General features: G+C 62.8%; 1 protein-coding gene across 4 annotated transcripts in view; it reads left to right on the forward strand.

The window, feature by feature from the left end:
* Positions 1-247: 247 nt before the first annotated feature.
* The window catches only part of CXXC5 (CXXC finger protein 5), a 30,867-nt gene continuing 22,275 nt past the window's right edge, over positions 248-8,839 (forward strand). Inside the window, exon 1 of one of the 4 annotated variants that reach the window (XM_061354030.1) lies at positions 248-267. The gene's annotated coding sequence lies outside the window, so the exon portion shown is untranslated. Of the gene's footprint in view, positions 268-390; positions 533-580; positions 702-8,839 lie in introns of those variants that run through there. The other 3 variants (XM_061354028.1, XM_061354026.1, XM_061354029.1) reach the window with 3 other exon arrangements.

Consider the following 8,839-nt stretch of genomic DNA (forward strand, 5'->3'; position numbering starts at 1 on the left):
AGTCCAGGAGGGACACGGGGGGTCACATCCGGGTGTGCAGAGCGGGGAGACGGGGGGCACTCACCGTGGTGACACCCGTGGGAACGGGCATATGGGACATGGGGGGGTTACAGCTGAGTGGGGGGCAGGTGGGACACGGGGGGGGGGCGGGGCATAACGGTGGGTGACACCCGTAGGGGCGGCTGGGACACGGCACCAATGTGGGGGGGCAGGTGTGACACGGACACGGGGGGTGTGTGTGTGGGTCACACTCCGTTCCGCCCGTGGGTGCGTACGGCCCATGGCGGGGCGCAGCGGGGGACACGCGGTGTGGTGCGTTAGGGGGCGCGCCCCCCCCGCGGTGGGGGCTCTGTGTGTGTGACACTGGGGGGGGGGTGGGTTGCGCGGCGGGCGGCGGGGGGCGCGCGCGGCGCGGCGCGGTGCGGTGCGGTGCGGTCCGGTCCGGGTTTTGCCGGCAGCCGCGGGCAGCAGCAGCAGCGGCAGCGGCGCGGTTCGGGGGCTGAGCGCTGCCAGAGCGAGCGGCGATGTGGAGGTGGGTGTGCGGCGGCGGCACCGAGCCCGGGCGAGACCCCCCGGGCCCCGCGTCCCCGGTGCCGGGCAGGTGCCGAATCTCCCCCCCCCCAGCCCCGTCCCTTTCCCTTTCCCCATTCCTCTTTCCCCCCCTCCCCTCCGGGCACCCCCCGGCAGCGCTGCCCGCACCGGTAGGTGCCGACCCCCGGTGGAGTTGGGGTGCGGGGTGGCGGTGGGAAAAGAGGAGGAGGAGGAGAAGGGGGAAGGCTGCTGGGGGGGAAAAGGAGAAGAAAAAGTTTGGCGGGGGGCGGCTGCGTCTCGCCCCGCTCCGCCCGGCGCCGGTACCGGGCTGCCCGCGGCGGCGGCGGGGCGCGGAGCTGGCCGCCTGCCCGCCTGCCCGCGCCGGGGCCCGGCCGGTGCTGTCTGCGCGGCGCCCGAGCGGCCCCGCCGCTTCCCTTCCCGGGGTGTGTGTGAGAGGGGGGAAGAAACGAACGCGCAAAGTTTGTCTCGGTGCGGCTGAACCCCGCTCCCGGTACCCCGCGCCCCGGCGGGGATGCGCTAGGAGATGGGGTGGAGGGGGGGAAGCGATGGGGGCGAGACCTTCCAACCCCCCACCGGCCGCGGCATCGCCCGGTGGTTTCCCCGGTGACAATGGTGGCGGCGGGGGGGCGCAGCGGGCAGCGGCCACCGGCAGCGGATCCCGGGGGGGGTGGGAAGGGGGATTTTGGGAGGAGAGGTCGCTTGTACCGGCCCCCCCCCCGCGCTCGGTGCTCGGTTCTCGGTGCTCTCGGCTCCCCCGGGGGCGCGTCCGCGGCAGTTTGTGCCTCCTCCGCCGGTGACCGGCAGCGGGGTGGCCGTGGGAGCGGCGCCGCTCGCCATCGCCCAGCCATGTGCGACAACTAAACCAACTTTGTCACCCCCCCTTCCTCACCACCACCGGTTCCCCCTCGGGTGGGATTCCCAAACCGCCCCGCACCCCGAGAGCCCAAATCCAGCCGTATCGCAGCGCGATATCCCCACTGGTGCTGCCAGCCGCGGAGCCAGCGTGGGGGTTGTGATTTGTGCCCAAACCCTGGGATTTTGGCACCAAACTCCGCGGCGCAGCCCCTGGGTGCTGCCCCCCCCCTTCGGTTTATTTTTATTATTGTTGTTTCGCCGCATCCCGCACCCGGCTGCGTCCTTCTGCTGGGCCCGTGTTTGCTTTGGGTCGGTTTATTCTTTGCTGGGATGATTGATTGGGGAGAGAAGGAGAAGGGAAGGGGGGGGTGGGATGGGGATGGGGGGGGCCAGCGCCGCCCGCCCCGCTCCGCGTCCCACGCACAAACAAAGCTGCGCACACATCCTGCGATAACGGATCCCATGTGTGACCCCGGCCGGGCAACCTTTGCCTCCCTGCAACCGACCCTACGGATAAGGGGGAAAACAAGGGGGGGGGGGGGATGGCGTGCTGCAGGGTTGGGGGGGGTTCAAGGCAGCGGGGTTTGGCGCGGGATGAAGGGGGGGGATGCACAAACCCGGCTACCTGGGGCAGGCGGAAGTTTTGTTGCTCTGGGAACGGGCCCTTGCTGTGTCAGCGGCCCCTTTGTGCCGCTTTGTCCGTGTCCCCCCACCCCGCTGGGGCTGCGGAGGGTCGGACCCCTCTGTGCTTCCCCGTGCCCCCCACTCCCCACCCCTCGCTGTGCCCCGGGGAGCTGAGCTGCATCCCCCTCCACGGGGTTGAGGTGAGGAGGGGTCGGATGGGAAGAAGGGGGGGTGAGGTGGTGACCCCCCCCCCCCAGGGTACTGCTGGTAGGCATGGAAACCTCCATCCATCCGTCCGTGCATCCATCCGTGTGTGTCTCTCCTTAAAACCTCTCTCCGGAACCACCTCCTCCTGCAGCACCCCTGATCCCAGCACCCGGGCGCCAGCTCTCGCCCCGCCGGCGGTGCCGTCGGCTCCTGCCACCGCAGCGGATTCAAACCGGTCGCGGCGTCACGTGGGGCCGAGCCTCGAACCCTAAAGTGTCACCGCTCATGGTGGCACCGGCTCCTGGCTCCCGGCAGACACCCGCTGCAGGCCCGGCAAACCGAGGGTGCCGGCATCGTGCCCGCGATGGCACCTGGGCGCGCTGGCACATGTCACATCGCTGACCTTGGCGGGTGGCGTGGGGGGGGACCACGGTGACGGGACGATGATGGGGACGATGAGGACGCGCTGGTGTGTGACAACAAAAGCAAAGTAACAAAGGACCCGCCGGTGGAGCTCTGAAGTTCGTCCTGGCCCCCAGCCGTGGCCGTCCAGTGCCGTCGGCGAGTCCATGGCCTCATGGGCAGGGAAGGCTCTGCCTGTTGGCTGTGGGGTGCAGGCAGGGATAGGGGGGCTGTGGCGGGTGCTGTGCTTCCCTCTTCTCTCCGCCTCAGTGGGAAGAAGGCAGGAGGCAGCTGAGTTGTCCTTGACATGGATTTTGTGGCGGGGATGCGGCACCTCCTGCCTGTGGCGCGAGGTGAGCGAGCGGAGCAGAGAGCCTCTGGGTGCTGTGGCCCCAAATTCAGACTGTCCCTCCTCTTCCTCCTCATTGGCAAAGGTGGAGGAGATGCCATAATGGGGTGTGTGTGTTTTGAGGATTCTCCACCCTGAGGGTCCCTTGCCCAGCAGCATCCCCCAGTGTCACCGGTTCCAGTGTCACACCACTGGTGTGGGTGCTGCTTGCCTGAGACCTGGGGATGCTGCAGGGCCTGGGGGAGTGTCCTCTCTCGAAAGTGTCCCCTCTGCCCGGTCTCCTTCGTGGGGGGGAAGAGAGGCTGGATCCTGGGTGCTTGGGCTTGCAGCCAGCATTCCCCACAGCTCCTGCTGTGGCTGTTGAATGCTCAGCCGAGGTTGGATCCAGCCCCAGCTGGTCCCAGCCCCTCCATTGCCCCCCAGCGCCCCCCAGCAGGGACATTCCCAGGGGTCCCGCCACTCTTTTGCCTCTCCTCGCCCTGCTGGAGAGTTTGTTTTCCCAAAGCCTGGCTGTAGGAACAGCCTCTTGATTAAGCGTATTAATAGTTAAACTTTCAGCTCATAGCTTAAACTCACCAGACCACAAAAAGCTCCCTCCTTTACTCATGCTCTGGTGCTCAACTAAAATATTGCACTCCAAAGGGTTGGGGTTCTTTTTTTCCCCTCTCTTTTTCCCCTGCCTTGACTTTGACTCCTGGGAGCATGGGCGGTCCTGCAGGGAACCCCTGCCTAAGGGGACCCCCCACTTGTCCCCACTGCTCCTCACAGCCACCCTTCTTCAAAGAGCCTGGGCATGGAGGTTGGGGGGGGTCTTGCCTGGTTGGGTGTCCCTCCAATGAATGGAGCTGGGGAGGAGGATGGGAACCCCCATCCCAGGAAGAGGGTGGTCCCCCACCCTGCTGGGGACATGGGAGGGCTGCGGTGGCTGGGGAGGGGATGGAGATGCTGCTGGTAGCTGGTTGGTGTGTGTTTCCCTGCCAGGCAGGCAGTGGGCAGGAGGTTCAGCCATGCCAAGCGCAAGGTCCTGCAACTGGGTGGGGGCAGCCCCCAGCCCCAGCACAACCAGGGAGTAGATGGGTTGGGAGCAGCTCTGTGGAGGGCTGGGGGATGCTGGTGGGTGATGAGAAGCTCCTCATGATCTGGCTTCAGTGAGCACTTGAGCCCAGAATCCCCCTGTGTGCTGGGCTGCACCCTCAGAGTGTGAGCAGCAGTTGAAGAGGGGATGTTCCCTTTCTGCTGTGCTTTGGGGAGACCCCCCTATGGTGCTGGAGCCAGCTCCAGGGTGCCCAGTGCAAGACAGACATGGATTGTGAGAGCGGAGCACCAAAATGGTCCCAGTGCTGGCACAGCTGGAGCTGCTCTGGAGACAGACTGAGAAAGCTGGGGGTGTTCAGGGGGAAAGAGAAGGCTTCGGGAGGACCATAGGGCAGCTCCAGTGCTTTCACTGGCACAGGGTGCCCAGAGGAGCTGTGGCTGCCCCATCCCTGGCAGTGTTCAAGGCCAGGTTGGGCAGAGGGGCTTGGAGCAAGCTGCTCCAGTGGCTCTGCCATGGGCAGCAGGGCAGGATCAGCAGACTTTGCCTTCACCACAGGGCCATGGTGGGGAGGCTGTGAGTCCCTGTCCTGAGGGACCCGCTGGGTGAGCATCAGGGTGTGAGGGTGAGGAGCAGCCTGTGTCCCCATCCATGCCCTGTGTCCCTTGGGGTGCCTGTGGGGCTGGAGCCCTTAGGAGAGCTCCAGCAAGAGCTAGACAGCAGGACAGTGTGACCCCAGTGAGTGGCTGGGTCCCATCACCTCTGGGACAGTGCGAAGGGCATGTTTTATGAGGGTTGAAAGCTTTCAAGACCATCATCATCTCAGCACTGATGGTATGAACATGTTGTGGAGCAGGTCCTCACCTGCTCAATAGTCTCTCCTTTTGGGGTGTTCTGGGGTCCATCAATGTCTTCAGGTTGGTTTCATCCTGTGTTGTCTTTTCTCATGGCTTGCAAGCATATGGAGATGACATGGGTAGCAGTCTGTTATTATGTGAGTAAGAGGATTGTTAAGGTCAGAAGGTTTTTGAGAGGCTGCCTTGGTGTCTCTGGTTTCCACCCATCCATCGCTATGGCATGGAAAAGGCACTTGGATCATGGCTCTGATGTGTCCAACTTGTGATCTTGCTGTGGTCTTGCCTTGGGGTTTGTAGGTCTGGCTTTATGTCCTCATCCTCAAACGGGGTTGTTCATACTGAATCATCTTCCATTGGTTGAACTGGGGCATCCTTTGTGCTGGGAGGATGAGGACCTGTCACTTCCATGGAGTGATGCTGATGGAGTGGTGGCTCAGACATGGGAAGGTGTGTGTTGGCCTTGACCCTGAAATTGGTGGCAAAGAAAGAAAATGCTGTTTTCTGTTTTTGCCATCCCCACTCTCCCAGCTCAGAGAGGTGGGAGCTGGAGAAGGGCTTGGGTCACTGGCTCTGCTCGTGTCACTGCTGTAATGCACTTCTTCAGTGGGGGCACGGTGTGGGTTGGGGATGGGACCCGTGCCACGGTGCGAGATACAGCCTGTCATTTCTGGGTCACTTCTGAGGTGGGCTTCATCCCAAAGGTCCGACTGTCACCTTTTGGCACCAGCGGTAGCAGGGCTGGGGAACAGTGCTGTCTTGGCCCATGGGCTGTGAGATGCTTCTGGATGACTCCAGTGGGTTCTGGTGGCTGTTACCACCCATGAGACCTGCAGCTGGCCCTGGCTTCCATCTGCTCAGCACTTGCTGAGCTTCCTGGGGATGGCCCAGGCTGCAGCAAGGGTTGGGGTTGTGCTCTGGTGTGATGAGATCGGGCATGTTCACCTCTGGTGTCCTCTGCTGCTGCCCTGAGTTCATGCCAGTGCTCCAGCTCTTCACAGTGGCATCTGGGCAGTATCTGTCTCCTGCAGTCTTCCTTATGAAAGTCTTTGGCCGTGTCCAAATGGGCAATGCAGATCCATCTGCTCAGACCTCTTGGTGTCCCCAAAGGCCCTGGGGTCATCGGTTCTCACTGCTTTTTGCTGGGACCTGCCCTTGGGGCTTTTGTGCCTCTTTCCCTCAGAGACTGGCTGAAAAACCACTTTGTGGGTCAGATCAGACTCCTGGGTCTTTCACTTGAGCATTCCAAAGGCTGAGGGGTTCTCACTCCAACATCCTGATGCTGAAGGGTCCCAAGCATTTGCAGACCTGGTTGTTCTCAGTTGTGTCCAGCTGGGATCACAGCAGAGAGGTGGATCCCTCTCACCCGTTGCTCTTAGGGTCCCCATGGCCACCCTCATCCCCGCTGGGGACGTTTCCTCCAGCCCCTGGTGCCCATGGGAGCGAGCGGCCGGGGCTCCTCTTGCCCTCTGCTTTACCTTCTGCATCTCGCTAATCTGATGACCGGAGGTATGCGAAGCATTTCAAATATGGCCTCGTTGGCTGGCTCCGGACAGAGCACGCAAGAGCTGTTTCTTCACACTCCTATTCCAGCCGGCTGTTGCCGTTCCCTCCTCCCACGGGCATCCCGCTGCCGTTCACCCCGTGCTGGCTGGGATCGGCACAGCCGATGGAGCCCATCCTGCCCGGCTGCGGGATGGCTGTGTCCCTTTGCAGGTCACCCCTTGGCTGTGCTGGTGGCTGTGGGTGGGTGTTGAGTCCTGCAGTGATTTGAGAGCATCGCTGGGTGTGTGGGTGAGGATGAGTGTGTGCTGATGCTGCAGAGCGGGATGTCCCCTTGCCTGCAGCCTTGGCTGGTGCCCAGGCATCCCACAGCACATCCATCCCTTGGGAAGACCTGAAGGGGCAACCCGGGGCATGGACAAGGGGTGGCTTTGAGGGGAGTCCCTTAGAGCAGGGGGATCTCTCCATGCAGGATGGTGGGTGCTGGCCTCAGTGGGGAGCATGCAGACCTGGGGGAGCACAGTGTGGCTCTGGGCACAGGGAGGGGGACCCTGCTCCGCAAGGGACTGCAGCCCATCCGTAGCTGTCTCCCTGTGGTGATCCTGACAGCGCTGTGCCCATGAGGGTGCTGTGAGCTGGCAGCATCTCCCTGCTCTGCTGAAAGAGCTTTTTAAAGCTGGGGCATGGGGAGAAAAATAAATGTGGAGGATGAAGATGATGAGGGTGGCTCTGCTCTGGCCGCCCTTGGGGACAGCGATGGGGACCCTGTCGGGGGGATGCCAGGGCCCTGCCCAGCTCGGCCCCAGCGGTGCTGGGAGCTGGACGCCAGGCGCTTGTGCCTTAATGCATCAGGACAGCTTGCAAATTCCAGGCTGGCGCGGCAAGGTGCCGGCCGCGGTGGAGCGTGCGCTGTCTGGCAGCCGGGAGGGCTGCGCTGCCATAACCGCTTAGCTCGCCTCTGCTCGCCTCTGCTCGCCTCTGCTCGCCGGCGGGGCTGGGGGTCAGGGCCGGCTGGGGGTAGCCCCTGCCATCCTGGTATGGGGGTGGCGAAGCAGGAGGTTGGCCTGAGAAGAAGGGCCATCGTGTCCCCCATCTGCAGGGACCCCTGTGCCCCTTGTCCCCACCTGGCCTGCCAAGCCCACTGTCCCCTTCTACAGAGCCCTCTGTTCCCTCATCTCTAGGGACCCCTTTATTCCCATTCTGCAGGGACCCTGTCCCCCAGCTACAGGGCTCCATGCTCCCCTCTGTCTTCTCTCCCCCATCTGCAGATCCCTGTGTCTGCAGAGCCTCCCATATGCAAAGCCCTTGCTCCCCCCGTGCCCCCTTCCGCAGAGCCCTCTGTCCCCCCCCATCTGCAGGGATCCCCCCAGCCACATGAGCCCTTGTCCCCCCATCTGCAGAGCTCCAGGGTGATTCCCAAGGCACGTTTCTTGCCCAGCACCGTTGATGCCCTGGAGCTGGTTCAAGGGCAGCCTGCGCTGCCTGAATCCCCAGGGAGAGGGGTGACACAGGGAAACTGAGGCAGGGATCAGCATGGCCAGGGGTGGGAGATGCTCCTGGGGTGTCGCCATGCACCTTGGCCATGGGGGATGCAAACCACATGGTTTTCCAGCAGATCCTTTTGAAGAGGCAGTTTCTCATCCTTACCCTGCATGTTTCCTAAAGCTTTGAGCCCATGAGGTGCGCTGAGACCTGCTGGGCTTTGCCTCCATCACTTGCTGTGCCTGCTTCTCCCCAAGTTCCCATTCGGGTTCCTTAAATGAAAACATGTATTGACCACCTTACTGGGAAGAACTGGAGTCACCTGGAGTGCTAAAGCCATGATGCCTGGGCTCTGGGTGCTCCTGGGCTCTGGGTGCTCCCTGGTCCAGCTCCTGCTGGGAGCAACCGAGTGTTGGCTAGTGGAGGATGGGGCTTTATCCTTTGGGAATGCATTGAGGGATAGGTAAATACGACCCCAGGTAAAGATTAAGACCCAAAGAAAAGGAGAAAAGGTGTTTCCCTTCCCTCCCTGTGCTGATGCACTGTGGAGATTAAACCAGGATGAATGCATGCTGTAGACGGTGGGTTATTCAGGGTTGGGGATTCAGGGAGGGATGAAGGGACAGGGCAGTGATGGGGATTGTGTCTGTGGGTCTGGAGATGCCAGAGTTGGAGGGCACTGGTTACCTGGCACTCCCCAGGAGCTGGGATGCGTGTGGCTGGGATTCTGGGGGGGTGACTTTGATAACCACTGGCTGGGAAGGGGGCACAAGGTGGGCCCCTCCAGGGCACTGTGCTAGGACCTGTGTGGTGCAGCCAAGAGATGTGTCCGGGGTGGGACCGACATCCCTGCCATGGTGCTCCCATCCCTTTGGTGATGGAGGACATGCTGAGCCCAGGGGCAGAGGATATCAGGGGAGACACCTGGGCTCTCCTTCTTCTCTGCAGAACCTCAGGACCAGTGCTGTGCACTGGAGG

This window comes from Neopsephotus bourkii, unplaced genomic scaffold (genome assembly GCF_033783945.1).
Source record: "Neopsephotus bourkii isolate Nb327-2 ecotype Australia unplaced genomic scaffold, CSIRO-AGI_Nbou_v1 NB_716, whole genome shotgun sequence".
NCBI lineage: Eukaryota > Metazoa > Chordata > Aves > Psittaciformes > Psittacidae > Neopsephotus > Neopsephotus bourkii.